Source organism: Ranitomeya variabilis, chromosome 1 (assembly GCF_051348905.1).
Source record: "Ranitomeya variabilis isolate aRanVar5 chromosome 1, aRanVar5.hap1, whole genome shotgun sequence".
Classification (NCBI taxonomy): domain Eukaryota; kingdom Metazoa; phylum Chordata; class Amphibia; order Anura; family Dendrobatidae; genus Ranitomeya; species Ranitomeya variabilis.
Genome location: NC_135232.1, coordinates 739,183,642 through 739,202,800, shown reverse-complemented (window position 1 = coordinate 739,202,800; position 19,159 = coordinate 739,183,642). Strand labels below are relative to the sequence as shown.

Genomic DNA, 19,159 nt, shown 5'->3' with positions numbered 1-19,159 from the left:
ATACTGATGATCTGGAGGTGATGATACATTGTATATACTGATGATCTGGAGGAGATGATACTTTGTATATAATGATGATCTGGAGGAGATGATACATTGTACATACTGATGATCTGGAGGAGATGATACATTGTATATACTGATGATCTGGAGGAGATGATACATTGTATGTACTGATGATCTGAAGGTGATGATACTTTGTATATAATGATGATCTGGAGGAGATGATACATTATACATACTGATGATCTGGAGGAGATGATACTTTGTATATACTGATGATCTGGAGGTGATGATACATTGTACATACTGATGATCTGGAGGTGATGATCCTTTGTATGTACTGATGATCTGGAGGTGATGATACATTGTATATACTGATGATCTGGAGGTGATGATACAATGTTACATTTAAATTCAATATTTTTTTCCATGCCATCCACAGACTGCTGTGCAAAAACTGCCCAACCTGATCTTTTTTTTTTTTCTCCTCCTCGGGCTCAACCATTACCATTTGCACAGGGGGTGAGCGCTGCCTATACGCTCCTTTTCATTCTTTCAGGCAATCCTTTATACAGACAGTCCCCCTGTGCACTGGTGGCACCCAGCCGGAGTACAGCAGTGCTATGGGTGCTATGCTGTCTGCTCTAGAATCTGCAGCTGCAGCATCTGTTCCTCCCTGACCCCTCAGCACCGCAATGGCCTCATTCCTCCCAGCAGCCTACAGATGACATGCTGCCATCTCCTGTGCACCTATCCCATGCCTACCTGCTCGCTTACCTATGCGCCAGCACACCAGTATTGCTTGTAATTTACTTTTTCATTTGCATTAATTAATATATATATTTTATTTTTATTTTACAATGGAATCTAGAGCTCTGGTGCTAAGAGCCAGCGCAGAATTCAATAAAGTGAGGAAAAGGTAAGTGCAATGTGCTAATGTGCACTGTGATGGGTGACCTTAGTGCTCTGGAGGGGGGAGCACTTAAGGAAAATGAATGGATGTGCATGTCCTTTTACATTTTTTTTTTTCCATGGGTTTTTGCTGCAAAAACTGCCCTTGTTTCCCATGTTGGCATGCTGGATGCAGAGACAGGGAGAGCTGCAAAGGAGGTTACACTCCATGCCAGCGCTGGGGCAGGTGCAACAGTGATTGATTGCATCCGTATGTGATCAGATATGGTGCATAGGAATAAATATGTGCACCCCCCTTCTCCAACCTGGGTACCGATACCGCAGTGTTAGGGGATCAGAGCGCTGTGCACTGGATCAATGCAGGAAAGCGTAATATAGGGCTCCCTCAGTATAGTGACTGCAGGAATAAATACATCTATGACTGAGCGATTCGCATCTGCCAGGATCACGGTGCAAATATTCATGACTCCTGGCATGGCACGGTGCGGACCGATGCTGTGTCATCCAAGGAAATAAAATGTTACATTGTAACAGAAATGTATCCGCTGTCACTAATATAACAATTATCTAATACTTTGGAAGCGATACCCAAATTTTAAGTGAATTATAACCAGGTCTTTTTTTCAAATATATCCACTTATTTAGTATTATTATTATTTTGTTAATTGGATTATGTTCCAGGATCGGATTATTTTAAAATTATTTTTCTTCGTGTAGTCGTCTTATTTTATCTTCTCTAAAATGGCTTACTGATGGTACAGTATGATGGCGTTCACCTAACTGATGATTTAGATTTCCCCCCCCCCCCCCAATTAAGAATATATAAATAAAAACCTGGATATAATGTCTTGTCGGACCCGTTATATGAGATTAATGTGTGATGAGATGAAGTAATGAGACGGTTGTAGAATGTAATTGGGGGTGCAGTACTACTGATGGCAGCTAGGGGTCTCCACGGTCTTACATGAACGGTGTCTGACACTTCTGGATTGGATTGTGGAAAGATGAATTTCTTATTATTTTCTGTAGCGGTAACATAGTCTGCAGCACTGTGCGGGGGAATATAACTGCTCTAGTGGGGGCTCTGATCTCAGACTTTATACTCTGAAGTGTGGGCCCAACAAAGAGTCTCCATGCAGATATTATCCCTGGTCAGATTCAAGCCCAGAGCCGCTGTACAGCAAAGTGATCCTTATACGCATAAATCAGTTTATAAAGGGATTGGCCATTACTTTTCTACAGGATAGGCCATCCATTCCAAATCGGTGGGGGGATGACACCCGGCACTCCCACCGATAACATCTGGCCAATACTGGAACCAGGTTATGAATTGCAGATCTGCACAGCTCCATAATCTGTATAGTGGCCACAGTCGGTACTGCACATCTGCCCCTATCGGATAATTAGGAAGGATCTGCAGTACCCCACTGCAGCCACAATACAGATAATGGCGCTGTGCTCTTTCGACTCCACAACTAACATCCTTTTTTTTTTTTCTATACTATGTTGTGCATAAATATGTGATTCTTCAGAATTTGTTTTAGTCTTTGCCTGATGAAGAGACGTATGTAGTCTCGAAAGCTTGCAATTTGTTACCATCTTTTCAGTTAGCCATTAAAAGGTATCAACCACTGAGGACTCTCAATTCTAAATGTTTTTCTATCCACTGGCTAACACGGTACCAAGATATATATCTTTCCTGCAATTAACATTCAGGCAGAGCCAGAAACCGCTGATCGGTGGGGGGTGCGATGCCTGGGGTCACAACCCCTTTCTGTCCTAAGTAGAGGTCATCAGTATAAAAGTAGTGGACAACCCCTTTAACCCTACAGTGTGCCTTTCCCTGACTGATCTTTATAAATTATGAGAAACCTCCTTGGTCACCCCCCAAAAAATCATCTAGAGCCTCTCCGTAAATGCTGGACAGAGAGGAGGGGGGATGCAGTTGCAGCTGGGCTCTGTCTGAGATTTATGCTGTGAGAGGGGAGAAGGAGAAGACCCGAGATTAGAGCTCGCAGCAATCAGGCGGACTGACATAAATTGGTAAGACGCTTGTGCATGACTGTGAAATTAGATCTAACATGGCTGACTATGGTAGCAGAACTAGAAAGAGATGCCTGCACATAATAATCATCATAGAGACCTGTAGTGATTTAAAGGGGTTGTCCTGGTGAGGGGATTGGGCACCAGGCTGGAAGAAAGAGAGAACACCACAGCGCCGCACACTGTGTGTGGCCATTATCAGGTACTGCAGCACAGTGTCTATTGAAGTGCATGTGACCTAGGGTGCAGTGCCTAAAAATGACCAATAGAAGGTGTATGCAGCTGTACTGCTTTGGCTCCATTTCCTGTTTACTTATGACTGTCACTGATTAGCTGGTTTCAGACCCGACTCTGTCCAATCTGATGAAACGGCCTTCATCCATAACATAGTAGTGGACAACCCCTTTAAGTGCAGCGTTCTCACACTGTTCAGTGGTGGAGAGATAATTGGAAGCATGTTAAAATCTAATAGGGTCCCATAGACCTCCATATGTGCCGCCATCTGGCGCCCTGCAGCTATGAGCCGTCAAGGTGGTGGTATATTTGTGTCGCCATCTGGTGGACGTGGTGGTTACTGACCCTGACTAGCAGCTAAGCTGTATGCTAAGAGGATATCCTGGTGGTCTCTTGTATATATGTGACGATCAGATCAATTTTCGGCACCGGCGCTATAGACACGCTCACAGTGGTATAAAAGGGAGAATGACTGATGCTCGGCATCAGCAGGAAGGATTTACTCATCATGGCAGCCATAACAGTAGAAGGAAGAATTGTGGGGGAGGTATAAAATGTAGGTTGTTACAATGTATCGGGCAGACAGATATACAGCCGCTTTTTTCTTACACTGATGCATTGCAACAAACCTTCAGCTGTAGCATTAGGTCCGGGGATTTTCACCAGATCTGTGTGCATGAATCCTAACAGCAGAGGGTTTGTCTCCTCCACCATCTTAAAGGGATTGTTCACTGCGTTGATATTGATGATGACCTATCCTTAGCATATCAGATCGGTAGGGTCCGATACCCAGTGTCCCCGCCGAGCAGCTGTTATTGGCCTCAGCTATGCTGCCAATTACCCCACTGAAAATCCACAGTAAAAGGAATTCTTCTTTTTCATGTGTTTTTTTACCGCAATGTGTGAATTAACGCTGCCTGTGAGACATGTTAGGTAAAGAACATCTGAAATATTATATTGGGGCAACAGGATGCACGGATTACTGTACGTATGTCGTGGGGTACTGCAGAAGTGGGGCACCCACTAGGACCGTGGGGTATTCGGTACCGGGCCAGTTCTGTCCTTAAAGGGGTGGCCACGTTGGCAGTGACCCGGTCCGTGGCCCTGGGCATCCAAGTAAAAAGAAAGGTCTTTAAAGGGGTTGTTGTGAATAAAGAATAAAGTTTGTTCGTGATGCCATCTGTGGTATTCGGTCAGGGATGACCGACGCTACTTAAAGGGGTCCACTGGGAATGATGTTATGGCAGCAGGGATGGTATGGCTTCCCACAGGTGAAGCCTAGTCCCAGGGCTCCCGGTGTAGTAGGCAAAGATGACCGACGGTGTAGTGCCGGAAAGAATCAGAGAACACAAGGTTGCAGTCTCTTTACCTTTACTGGTAGTAGGCAGCCACAGTCCAGGGTACCAGATCACAGGTGATGGTGAGGTCCGGCCAGCCTGGAAAAAGATTTGGAATCCCCCTAGCGAGGTGGGGTTGGAAGCCTTGCTTACTGCGCTGTCTTGTAGTCCCTTGCTGCCTAAGGCTTCACACAAGGTCCTTGCTTCCTTTCTTTGTCCTATTAATAGGACAATATCCGTATGGCAGGCAACTCGAGCCTTTTTACAGGTGTCCCTACTTGCTGCGACTTCGGGCTCTGTATGGTGCTGTGCCTTCGGATGTAATGGTGGACAATCTCCTGCCCGCTGGTTTATGCTGTGGGGCATACAGTTCCCCCACAGCCTTGGAATTCTGGCCTCCGGTTTCTGCGCTTTAGCGCAGAGGGAGCTCAGTCGTGGCTCCCCTCCAGCTCCTAACTTCTCCTCTGCTCCTTCTCCCCTCACAGTCTCTTACAATCTGCTCTGTCTCTCTTCTCTTTCCAGGAGTTGCAGAACATCGTGTCTGCACGGCCCCAGCTTTCCACTCCTCACTCCTGACCAGTGTTGGACTGGGGTGCCAAGGGCCCACCAGTTACATTGACTTTGGGGGGCCCACTTTTCACCTGTATACGAATATTACATTATTCTCATTCACAAATGTATGTATATATATATATATATATATATATATATATATATATATATATATAAATAAATACAAAACTGGATAGTTTGGTTAATGAATGAGATGCTTAGTTTTTCTGTACAGAGTGAATAAAGTGAATTATGCCATGTACTGCCCATATAGTGGGGTTGGGGGCTCAGATTTGCACAGGGGCCCCGCCAGGGGATTTCCCTGTTACCCTATGGGCCAGTCCGAGCTTGCTCCTGACAGACTCTCTCTGTCTCTCCCTCTGACAGACTGACTAACTCTTCCCCCAGCCAGAATATATATAGAGAAGCTCCCTTGAAACCAGATATAGATCCCCCTCCTGGCCTGGAGTCAGAACAGTGTTGTGTGTACATGTTACCTGACAAAGGGATCCTCGTTGCTTCCAAGCATGGCATCACCCTCCCCGTGAGGAAGGCAATACCACTGTGACAACCAAACTCCTGGGGTGTCACAGAAGAATGGGGGTGCATTGCGAGCCCCCAGGCAATGTGATCAGCTGATTCCAACTTTTATTATTGCAGGTCACAATGCGACCACATTGGATTGGATTCTCAGTGGCATAAGCGATCTTTAGCCTTGAGTCATCTGTCGCCACAACAGTCGCAGTGTCACCTGGCATCAATCAGACAAGTCGAGCCATTTACACTGATGTGTAGATGGATGCATTGCATGATATTACAAGAAAATGGTATTTCCCCAAGTGTAAAGTTCTCCCAAGGATCCAGGAAGGACGATGATGATGAGGATGATGATGTCGGTGGTAACAGCTTCCTGCTCCACCAGTTCAGCAGATCGTCCTTGCTGACGTCATCGTCGCCTGCACTAAGGCAGCAGCTCTCTGCACCCTTGTGGCAGGGAATAAATTAAAGAACATGGAGCACAAGAACACTAACAAATTTCAAAAATAAAAGGAATAATTTTATTGATACATTATAAAATATACAAAATACAAAGACAGCCCAAACAATGGGCAATCTACAAGTAAGAGGAAAAGGTAAGGAACCTGCTAGCACAGCAGGCAAAAACGGACCAAAAAGGTAAATATTGCAAGGGCTAGTCTGGCAGAACCAAAAGAGGGGGGAGGGGAAAATAAATTCCCAATGAGTCCTAAGTAAGACCACGGACCAGGCTCTGTACATAAGGCCCTGTGGATATCGCCACCAATGAAACCCCTTCTTGAAGAAGCACTTACGCGAAACGCGCGTCAAGGGGTCACAGCAGGCGTGACCGAGGATATCTGTAACTATGGGTGAGTGTTGGCAACCTATTGATATGTGTAGGGGGTTTTGAGGGGTTTCATTGGTGGCGATATCCACAGGGCCTTATGTACAGAGCCTGGTCCGTGGTCTTACTTAGGACTCATTGGGAATTTATTTTCCCCTCCCCCCTCTTTTGGTTCTGCCAGACTAGCCCTTGCAATATTTACCTTTTTGGTCCGTTTTTGCCTGCTGTGCTAGCAGGTTCCTTACCTTTTCCTCTTACTTGTAGATTGCCCATTGTTTGGGCTGTCTTTGTATTTTGTATATTTTATAATGTATCAATAAAATTATTCCTTTTATTTTTGAAATTTGTTAGTGTTCTTGTGCTCCATGTTCTTTAATTTATTTCATGCTTTGGGAGTAGTACACGCATGATTAGTGTAGTTTCATTTATGTATATACGGAGAGAGCAGGGCTTCGGCCCCTCTGTCTGGATATTTTGTTATATTTGTTGTGATTTCTGTTATATACCCTTGTGGCAGGGATTCGGGGGGCTTTTTGCATCACCCACACCAGTGCCCGTCTGTGCAGACACTGCTGTTTTAAGATTAACCAAGACACAAGCCTAACGGGTATTTAGGACTTAGCGGCCCTGACCTAGGTTACCTTTACCTTTACTTTTTTTTATGTAAATGAAGAGTAAAAGTTCTGCAACTTTCTAATAACTATTTACAAACCCTGAGCTCGCTGTAATCAGAACCTTCTTATTTAGCTCCAAAACTTGTTCCCATCCGATATTTCTCACAGCTGAGGGTTTGTTACAGTCATGCAATGGTCACTGAGTATATTAAAAAGAAAATGTTGTTGTCACTCTCTTCCTTTCCCCTTGCTGCACTCTTGGGGAGACGGGAGGAATATGTATGTGAATAATGCTGTACAGGGTCGGTTGGCAGCCAGTGCAGGCAGCAGCCTATGGGCATTCATGCCGCGGTCACAGATCCATTGGGAAAGGTTACCTCTTCTCTCCCTCCCTGCTATAAACATACTTCTCATTACAGGTAACCTTCGTACAAGAAAACAAGTCTGTACAATGACCTTTGTATGGTAACAACCGCCGAGACCTGAAAGGACCTTCCTTATATAATATAGGGGATTTCCTGCCTATAGATCAGCACACATGGCTGCCTGCACCTGCTTTCACTGGGATCTATCAGGGCAACATGGTATTCATCCCTCTAAGGCAGAGCAGCAAAACTACAACTCTCAGCATACCCTGAATGCTGCCGCCATTCTGGGGTCTTAAGAGTTTGCTTGAGTGTCAGCCCCCTGAGGATACACAGATGCTGCTCCAGCAGAGGGTGGTGGGTAGGGGGAAATGGGCAGGTTTCAGACTCTTTAAGTGTGCAGACCCCATATACTTTGCAGTTGTGCTCATGCCCAAGGAGAACAAGGCAGCAGCGCATGCGCAGGATTTGGCGGGCCTGGGCGATGATCCAACACTTGCAGGGGCAGGATACCCTGACTCGCTGCAGCGTACCCTTCCACCAGACGTGCTCAGTCTGATACATGGCTGATCTCTCCCCTCCAGTTTAGATTGAAATCCCCCTCTGCCTACCAGACTCCTCCAAACCTTGCGTGCGCTACACCAGTGCCTTGTACTTTTGGGCATGAGCAAGGAGTGTTGACTGTGCCCGGCTTATTCACGGTGCACCTCGCTAAGGCTACGTTCACATTTGCGTTGTGCGCCACAGCGTCGGCGCCGCAACGCACAACGCAAACAAAAACGCAGCAAAACGCATGCACAACGCTGCGTTTTGCGCCGCATGCGTCCTTTTTTTCATTGATTTTGGACGCAGCAAAAATGCAACTTGCTGCGTCCTCTGCGCCCAGACGCGGGCGCCGCAGGGATGCATGCGGCGCAAAACGCAAGTGCGACGCATGTCCATGCGCCCCCATGTTAAATATAGGGGCGCATGACGCATGCGGCGACGCTGCGGCGCCCGACGCTGCGGCGCCGACCGCAAATGTGAACGTAGCCTAATCTGGGCATGCTCGGATGGACCCGACTACGTGACTCTTCCGTACAGACCCACAGGACTCTTCACCGGCCATTAATATTTGCAGTTTTTAAAAGTGATTTTATCACTTTTGCTGCAAGTAATAAATACCGAGTCAGATTAGGAAGAATTGTGTAAACACCCGATAACCTTCATACACAGCCGCCCGACCGATGGTCACTTCTTGGAATATGTAGTGAAAATATGACATATAGTGGAGGAAATAAGTATTTGATCCCTTGCTGATTTTGTAAGTTTGCCCTCTGACAAAGACATGAACAGTCTATAATTTTAAGGGTAGGTTAATTTTCACATTGAGAGTTAGAATATCAAAAATAAAATCCAGAAAATCACATTGTATAAATTATATACATTTATTTGCATTTTGCAGTGAGAAATAAGTATTTGATCCCCTACCAGCCATTAAGAGTTCTGGCTCCTACAGACCAGTTAGACGCTCCTAATCAACTCATTACATGCATTAAAGACAGCTGTCTTACATAGTCACCTATATAAAAGACTCCTGTCCACAGACTCAATTAATCAGTCAGACTCTAACCTCTACAACATGGGCAAGACCAAAGAGCTTTCTAAGGATGGTCAGGAACAAGATCATAGACCTGCTCAAAGCTGGAATGGACTACAAACCATAAGTAAGATGCTGGGTGAGAAGGAGACAACTGTTGGTGCAATAGTAAGAAAATGGAAGAAATACAAAATCACTGTCAATAGACATTGATCTGGGGCACCATGCAACATCTCACCTTGTGGGGTATCCTTGATCATGAGGAAGGTGGAAGATCAGCCTAAAACTACACGGGGGAACTTGTTAAAGATCTCAAGGCAGCTGGGACCACAGTCTCCAAGAAAACCATTGGTAACACATTACGCCATAAAGGTTTAAAATCCTGCAGTGCCCACAAGGTCCTACTGCTCAAGAAGGCACATGTGCAGGCCCATCTGAAGTCTGTCAATGAACACCTGGATGATTCTGTCAGATGAGACAAAAATTGAGGTCTTCGGCATTAACTCAACTCACCGTGTTTGGAGGAAGAGAAATGTTGCTTATGACCCAAAGAACACCATCCCCATTGTCAAGCATGGAGGTGGAAATATTATGTTTTTGGAGTGTTTCTCTGCTAAGGGCACAGGACTACTACACCGCATCAATGGGAGAATGGATGGAGCCATGTATCATAAAATCCTGAGTGACAACCTCCTTTCCTCTGCCAGGACATTAAATATGGGTCGTGGCTGGGTCTTCCAGCAAGACAATGACCCAAAACATACAGCCAATGCAACAAAGGAGTGGCTAAAAAAAAAAGCACATTAAGGTCATGGAGTGGCCTAGCCAGTCTCCAGACCTTAATCCCACAGAAATCTTATGGAGGGAGTTGAAGCTCCGAGATGCCAAGTGACAGCCTCAAAATCTTAATGATTTAGAGATGATCTGCAAAGAGGAGTGGACCAAAATTCCTCCTGACAAGTGCGCAAACCTCATCATCAACTAGAAAAAATGTCTGACTGCTGTGCTTGCCAACAAGGGTTTTACCACCAAGTATTAAGTCTTGTTTGCCAGAGGGATCAAATACTTATTTCTCACTGCAAAATGCAAATACATTTCTATAATTTATACAATGTGATTTTCTGGATTTTATTTTTGATATTCCGTCTCTCAGTGTTAAAATTAACCTACCCTTAAAATTATAGACTGTTCATGTCTTTGTCAGTGGGCAAACTTACAAAATCAGCAAGGGATCAAATACTTATTTCCCCAACTGTATTGTGTCTTCTGTCCTCCAGATCCCGGAGCTGCGCCAGCGATGACTCTTCTGTGTTTTGTTTTTAGACTCTCGGCCTTAAAATACATTCATGGGGCTTTCCTGAGACCTCGGAGTCTGGTTTTAGAAAGATTTCTTCTGGTTTTGGCTCCAAGAAAGCTGCTCACATGATTTCCACTTAAAAGGTCACTCAGCTCTACAGTATTTCGCTTCACTCTAATTTTATTTGTCCTTTTCTGTGGCTGATTAGAGAGGACATGGCTGTCTCTGGTTACCATGCCATAAAGCCAGCCCTGTCCTGGCAGCGGGATCTTGCATCGCACATATTGGGGTACAGGTGACCCGCCTTGGGGAAGCCCAAGTCTTACCCTGCATGTGCCCTACTCCTGCTGCTACTTTTAATTCTTTTTTTAAACTGCAGCACAGAGGAAGTCAGGAGGTTTTTCATTTCCTTGGGTGCTTTCCCAACGTTAATTACATGGTTGGTTGCATAAATGTATCTTGTCACGATCACACAAGAGCAGGCTTCAGTGGGGTAAGTGTCATCCTGAGAAGATCCAGGAGCGATGCCGGGCGTCCTCCCCCCCTTACCTGTGAGTGGTTGCCTACATTTCATTATGGCTATGTATTATGGTGCCCTATGCATCAGATACATTTACTGGATCTACTTCGATACATTTTATCCTTCTACTTAACTTCTCTTCACCAGACTATTCTGTTATCATTAATCCATAGCGGTGAGTCCGACCGTTGGATCCTGTGTCACAGCAGAACGGCGCACCTTTATGACTGTTAGAATGGCGCAGCAGTGCACATGCTCGACCGCCGCGCCATTCATTCTCTAAGGCTAAATGGAGCGATGGCGGAGTGTGCACACTGCGGTGCCCCCTTATGCGCTCGGGGCCGATTCCCCACTGATCTATAAGCGATCACCGATCTTCACCGGACAACCCCTTTATAGCTCTTCTTCAATTTTGTCAATATCTCTGCTTGCTGTCAATAAATGTCAAAACTTGCTGCATATCCAGGTGCTGAAAACTCTTCTATTTCTCTGAAGAGTTCGGTACAGTCTCCTCTGTGACCTGAATACTTCAGCATCACACTTTTTGTTATCATGTCCTGTTTTATGCAATGTATCGATACAAAAAAAATCTCAGACTGAAGTCCTGTGGTATTTTAGTCACTGCAGAGTGTCTTGAGCGGATGCAATTGTAACGAAGCTTCAGCTGTGAGATGCATTAGCTCTGTACCAGGTTTTAGCTTTTGGTGATAGATGAAAATGCTAAAAGTAAAAATGAAATATTAATTTACAGAAATGTACTGTTTATGTGACTATATAATCTTCTGGTTCGGTGACGTTTTACATGACATCGCAGATCTGTGCTGGATTATCGGACTTTCTAGATTATCAAGTGTCAGATTTGACTGCATTTTATGATCAGCATAGGGCCGTGCTTAGACGATTCCTATTGCATCGGTTTCATACTTTACCTGCATTGGATATAGGGTTATTATTATTCTTTAAATATTTGTTAGTTGTTTTTTATGTTATTTTTCAATTCAGTCGCTGGCACAACCGGCTCAGATTCCTGTGATGTTGACACATAATCTTCTGTTTGTGAGCGAAAGGGGAACTCCAAAGAATTTGAGAAGGAAAAGATCACATCAAATTCCTCGGTGCCTCTTGTACCAAAAATAATGTTTACTATTATTAAGAGACGATAATCGCCGCAGATTTCCCCCCATCGGGTTATTTACAGGGGGATTAGTGTTTGCGAGAGAGTAAACTGATAATTAACATCGTTCCCCTGATAGAAAGCAATGTCTGGGGGGCTTTTCCGCTAATGAAATGCAGTAACATGGGCACAATATGGACACAGACTACAGTAAGGATCCTGTGGATTATCAGAAGTATCGATTTACGTGATACATATCATCCCCACATCGCCTCTCGCTGCACCGCGTTCACACCACGGCGTCCGCCAGTGTTGATTTGTCGCAGACCACCAATAATCCGGCGCTGATCACCTAGCACCAAACTGCCATCTCCAAGAATACAACTTCATTAATATTGCTCCTCGCCGATCAGAATATACGCGAATGGGGAGGTCGGGTTTTATATACAGTTGCGAGGAAAAGTAAAAGTCTGTCCTTAGATTTACCGGGATTTCAGCATGAATGTGATAAAATGTGGTCAGCTTGTTATCTCCTGTCACTATTATCTATAGATACAATGTAACCAAAGTAATAACATTTGTTTTTTCATTAAGTAAACATTCTCAGGGCGTGGTGGCGAACTTTGTGCTAAAATGTACCTGAAGTTTCAGGTGACTTCAGAATAAGTCATCCTGTGTGTGTACATGAGGGAATATCACTATTTCTGGCCTTTGGAAGACTTGCATCCTGCCTTTGTTCACCATATTCTTCTCCTCAGTTGTCTCTGAGCTAGTGGCTAGAGATTAGCTGTACATTGTCTCCCATACACAATGTACGTAAAGACATGAGGGATTCCTGCTCCTTTGTGTCTATGGAGCATATGTTCAGAATCAGCAGCAGGGCGGACATTATACAGCAGTACTGAGCAGTGTAACTGTGAATCCAGCAAATGAGGAGAGATCAACACTTTCTAGAAAGCCACAGATGAAGAAAATTATACAGCAGTACTAAGTGATGTAGCTGTGAATCCTGCACTTGGAGACAGAGAAAACACTTACTGGAAAGCCGCAGCAAGATGTATGCCTCTCTTCGCTCCATAGACTTCAATAAACTACTGTAATCTTATCCTATAGTTAGCAGGCAGCCCCTGTTGTTTGAGTTTACTAGACACAAGGTGGAAGTGGATCAAAAGTGGAAAGAGACATAAGAGATATTGATAAGAAAATTACAAAAGAGTCTTATATTATTTGTACTATTGATTTGTGAAGAGATTAATAAAACAACCATTTAATGACCTCTTCCAGGGCTATTTGGCTAAAGTTATTGTAGTTAAGCAGATGAGATTGACAGTGGTGTTCGCAGGTACTGTGCAGCTAATAAAGGAGCACAAAGCCTGGTTACTGGCTGTTTATCTCAAGATTGCCAAGTTTGGACCTTTCCTTGTCAAAGCGACGCATGAAAACTAGAAAAGCTTTGGTAAAGAGTCAATCCATGGTTAGACACGTTCTGTACAGATGAAGAAAACATAGAATTGATTTAATTCTCCGTAAATGTGAGATCCTGCTAAGATCACTCAAAGTGCACATTGGGAAATATTGCAAGAGGCGAGGAAGAACCCAATGGTGGCTGTAAAAGTCCACTGTAAGAGGATCAAGAATGGAAGAATGCTACAACTGCTCTCCATAAAAATGTGTAGGCCAGGCTCAAGATTTACCCAAGACCACCTGGATGTTCCATAATGCTACAAGGAAAATGTTCCAAGGACAGATGAGAGAAAAGTGGAGCTTTTGACTACAAATTCACAAGGAGTCTTATTGTAGATGGAATCTAAAGAGGGATAGAGGCTCATTGTGGAGGGAGCTTCTTAGTGAAGGAAGCCTCAAGGAGTATCATGATGGAGGGAGCATTCCTGGGCTGGAGCACCTTGCTCAAAAAAAGCTTTATGGGGGAGGTAGCATCATGTCGGACAGACCATCTTGGTGGATGAATCCTCCTGTTGGCTGAAGCATCATGGCAGCAAGAGGATCTTGGTGAAGGGGGTCAAATGGTAGTTGGAGGAAGTATGATGGTGGATGGAACCTCATGGAGGAGGAAGTATGATGTTGGATGGACCCTCATGGTGGAAGAAGTATTATGGTGGATGGACCCTCATAGTGGAATCATGGTGGTGGATGGACCCTCATGGCAGAGGAAGTATGATGGTGGATGGACCCTCATAGTGGTGGTGGATGAACCCTCATGGTGGAGGAAGTATGATGGTGAATCGACTTTCATGGCTGAGGAAGTATGATGGTGGCTGGACCTTCATGGTGGAGGAAGTATGATGGTGGATGAACCCTCATGGTGGAGAAAGTATGATGGTGGATCGACTTTCATGGGGCAAGAAGTATGATGGTGGCTGGACCCTTGTGGTGGAGGAAGTATAATGGTTGATGGACTCACATGGTGGAGGAAGTATGATGGTGGATTGACTCTCATGGTGGTGGATGGTGCATCATGGTTTGGGCTGTGACGCTGCCTCAGGGCCTGGATGTTTTGGGATTTGGGGGAAAGAATGAATTCTATGGCGTATAAAATCATTTTCCAGCAGATGGTAAGGGACGCCATCCATGACCTCAAGCTGAAGAGATTGTGGGTTATGTGACAAGACTATAACTGAAAGAACGCAAGTGATCAACTAAATAATAGTTAAAAAGCAGATTTGTGTTTAGGATTGGCCAAGTAAGAGTCCTGACATTAACCCTATATATGGAGACATTGCAGCATGACCGGAGTAGGACTGTGCACACAAGCGCCCCAAATACTCATGAGCTGAAGCCATACAGTATTTGTAGGAAGGAATGGTCCGAAATGTTCTCCTTTCTAAGCACATAAAACTTATGGTGGAGGCTTCCTGCACTGTGGATACTTACCCAATGTGTGTAATGACTGGCAGGAATTGTTATTACTTTAGTTGCATCGTGTTTGTCTGTGACGTAGATTACAGACCGCATTATCATCATCAGTGCAGAAAAGTAGCGTTCACGTCGGCTTTCCTGCATATCATTTCTGGATATATATCATTTCTAGCTATAGACTCAATCTTTAGATAGTTGCATATTGCTCATACTTTAGCTCCTCTTCTCCCACAGAAAGCTGTAAGTATAATAGATATTTATTTCCTTAAATAACGTGATCTCTAATTCCGACACTTAATCCAGCCTCGATTATTTATTTATTTCTATAAGTGCACTCATGAGACTAGGCTGAGAGCCCCAGAATTGGCGCCACCTCCCCGAGCTATACAAGGATGGCGACAGTCCTGGAAGGAGCCTTGGTCGTCCTGTGCCCGCTATCGGGTTACTGTAATCCAGTGTACCAGCTGTTTATTCTCAGATCTGTGCGGCCGGTCTCCTCTGCTCACCCACAAGGCAGGAGTCACTCAGTCCTTAGAGGAGTTGTCCAGATTTGGTAAATTCGGTGCTTTTCTTCCTCCTTCTTACCTGTAGCTGCCCCCCCTATCCCCTTATGAATGTGGCTACAACGTTGCATTGTTGAAGCTTTTTTTATTGACAAGAGACAATAAATCAATACATGGATTTCAGAGACAAGGGACCATGGGATTGGTGTGGCCGCCCCCTGTAAAGTGGAGCCCCCCACTGATAGAAATCGGATGCCCACAGCAATGTACTGATTGTTTTTCATTTTCGACATAATGTGGAAAGTCCCGTTCCCATGTTTACAATGAAATTTAAAATTCATCTTTAGGAAACCACCAGCAAACTGCTGTTGACGGATCTGTTATTCTGTTTATAACCTTGAATACCTATTGACTCATTAACACCTTAAACCCCCCTAACCTTGCTGCTCACTAACCCACAGGTAGCTTCCCAATTTTACATTTGTTAAGTGTATACAGAGAGGACTGTCAATCACTGAGTAGGACCGCCCACTGGACTCCGAGCTATAGAAATGGCAGGAATTTAAAGACATAAAATACAAGATATACTGTATTAATTCCCACAAATGCTTCCTGCAGATCGGACTCCATGTTTTCTGTGTCACTGGAGCTCAGAAAACAACCGATGTGAGTTACAAACCCTCCAGACAGAAGGAGCTCACTGATGGATTCTCAGTTCACTCATTCGGCAGTCAGCAATAGCCCACACAACATTGAGGTTTATAGAATGGAAACTGTGCAAAATGTTTAATGAAACCTGATTGCAAACGTGATTAATTTTTTTTTTAGCTCTCAATACACTTGTTATTAAATTGCTTTGGGGGGGGTGGATTAGTAAATGGAGGGGATTTTACAGCCCCTCCTTTTCTCTTGCTCCGCCTCCTATGACATCACATGTAACCCTTGGCTCACCTATTGTAATCGTAAAGGAAAACCGTCCTATTCTGGAAGGAAATGAAGAATGACTTAAGAACCACATGGCGACTTCCAGTCAAATGTCATGAATGATCTGATAATCTCAACCAAAACAATCAGTAATTAAAACTGCATTGTACGCGGAAAACCCCCCGAGCCGTGTGTACGTTCAGTGACGGTAAACGGCCATTGTGAGTCATGAGAAGGCGAAACACAGATCATTGTGACATCAATAGTTTTATCCTCTGTTATCCCCTGAGAACAGGATACGGGACACCTTACTGCAAGGTGGAGCATGATCCCTTCAGTCTGGATGCGCCTGTTACTTTCCCGCAGTCCGACAGGTTTGCACGTATGCTCACCCCACCCTCCATTCAGATGGTTCATTCTCACAATTGATGGGCATCCCCAGCAATTGGTAAGTTATTCACTGGCCAAGGGATAGAGGATAACGTATAAAATTAGTACCGCCCCTTTAATGCGTCATTCCAGGTGCAGAATAACCCGTCCTGTGTGTCCATGATAAATTACATCATCTCTGGCCATTATATGACTTGTATACTGTAATTTCACTAGTTTTTCACACTGCAGGCTCTATCTCTAATTTTCAGTTGTCTCTGAACTGGTGGGTGAAAACTTACTGCTGCATTGTCTCGCATACACATCACACACAGACATGAGGGACCTATACTCTCCTGTATCTATGTAGCACACGTTCAAAAGCAGCATGGGGGACACTAAACAGTAATACTGAGCAGTGTGGCTGTGAATCCAGCATTGGGGGTGAATAAACACTTACTCGAAAGCAGCAGCATGATTTATTACTCACGGTCTCTCATTCTGCTCCACCCCTATCCATAGACTTCAATAGGCAGCTGAAATTTGATCCTTTAATTAGCTGACCGTCCCTGTTTGCATTTTATCAGTTTTTCAGATTAATGATGAGTTCAGGAGACATAAACAGATAAACATAAACATAACAGATATTTCAGCTAAGATGTATTACAAAGTGTCTTCTGTTCACTTCTATTGTTGATTTATACAACTGTTAGGACAGAAATCATAGAGGCAACCTGTCGTGTTGTAAATGGTTTCTGATCTGCAGGGCGGATGTTATAAAACAGAGGAGAACATTTCAGTAAAAGTTGGATTTTATTACGGTAATTGAAATCTCTGGTGTTTGTATGCATGAGTCCATTGGGCGGTCCTACTAGTGATTGACAGTCATCCATGCATGATGCATGCAGCGAGAGCTGTCAATCACTAGTAGGACTGCCCACTGGACTCACGAGTACAAACACCAGGAAATTCAATGAATAAAATACAAGTTATGCTGAATCTTTTCCAAAAATATTCTGCCCGGTGTCTCCTTCTCTATAAAGAATGCAGCTCTGGAGTACAACACTGGATGTTACTTGGGATCAGTAATGTAATGTATGTACGCAGTGACTGCACCAGCAGAATAGTGAGTGCAGCTATGGGGTATAATACAGGATGTAACCCAGGATCAGTAATGTAATGTATGTACACAGTGATTGCACCAGCAGAATAGTGAGTGCAGCTCTGGGGTATAATACAGGATGTAACTCAGGATCAGTAATGTAATGTATGTACACAGTAACTGCACCAGCAGAATAGAGAGTGCAGCTCTGGGGTATAATACAGGATGTAACTCAGGATCAGTAATGTAATGTATGTACATAGTGACTGCACCAGCAGAATAGTGAGTGCAGCTCTGGGGTATAATACAGGATGTAACTCAGGATCAGTAATGTAATGTATGTACACAGTGACTGCACCAGCAGAATAGTAAGTGCAGCTCTGGAGTATAATACAGGATGTAGTTTAGGGTCAGTACAGGATCAGTAATGTAATGTATGTACACAGTGACTCCACCAGCAGAATAGTGAGTGCAGCTCATGTATAATACATGATGTAACTCAGGCTCGGGTCACTATTTCACTATATACATGGATTCTATAGACACCTGTACACTATGGAGTAGCTGAGGTTACTATACACAGTGGTTATATAAGCGCCTGAACACAGGAGCAGCTCAGGTCACCTTTTACATGGATTCCATAGGTTCCTGTACACCATGTAGCAGCTCAAGTCACTATATACAGTGACTCTATAGGCTCTTGTGCACTATGGAGCAGCTCTGATACCTACGTACAGATATGCTATAGGTGCTTATACACTATGGAGCAGCTCAAGTCACTATACACAGTGATGCTATAGGCGCCTGTACACCATGGAGCAGCTAATGTCACTATATACCTGAATTTTATAGGTTCCTGTGCACCATGAAGCAGATCGGGTCACTATATGCATGGATTCTATAGGCTCCTGTATGCTATGGAGCAGTTCAGGTGACTATATACATGGATTCTATAGCTCCTGTATCCTATGGAGCAGCTCAGGTCTCAATATACAGTGATTCTATAGGCTCCTGAACACTATGAAGAGGCTGAGGTAACTATATACAGTGATTCTCTAGGCACTTGTACACAATGGAGCAGATCAGGTCACTATATACATGGATTCTATAGGCCCATGTACATTATGGAGCAGCTTATGTCACTAAATGCATGGATTCTATAGGCACTTGTACACTATGGAGCAGCTCAGGTCACTATATACATGGAGTCTATAGGCCCCTATGCATCATGTAGCAGACCAGGTCACAATATATATATATATATATATATATATATATATATATATGGATTCTATAGGTTCCTATACTCTATGGAGCAGCTCAAGTCACTATATACATGGATACTATAGGCTCCTGTGCACCATGAAGCAGCTCAGATAACTGTACAGAGATGCTATAGGTGCCTGTACACTATGGAGCAGCTCAGGTCACTATATACAGTGAGGGAAATA

At 44.1% G+C, this 19,159-nt stretch overlaps 1 protein-coding gene across 1 annotated transcript in view; it reads left to right on the top strand.

Moving 5' to 3' along the window:
* The first annotated feature begins 462 nt into the window (after nt 1-462).
* Nucleotides 463-19,159, top strand: part of TRAF3 (TNF receptor associated factor 3) — a 160,327-nt gene continuing 141,630 nt past the window's right edge. The window contains exon 1 of the mRNA XM_077269003.1: nt 463-922. The gene's annotated coding sequence lies outside the window, so the exon portion shown is untranslated. The remainder of the gene's footprint in view (nt 923-19,159) is intronic.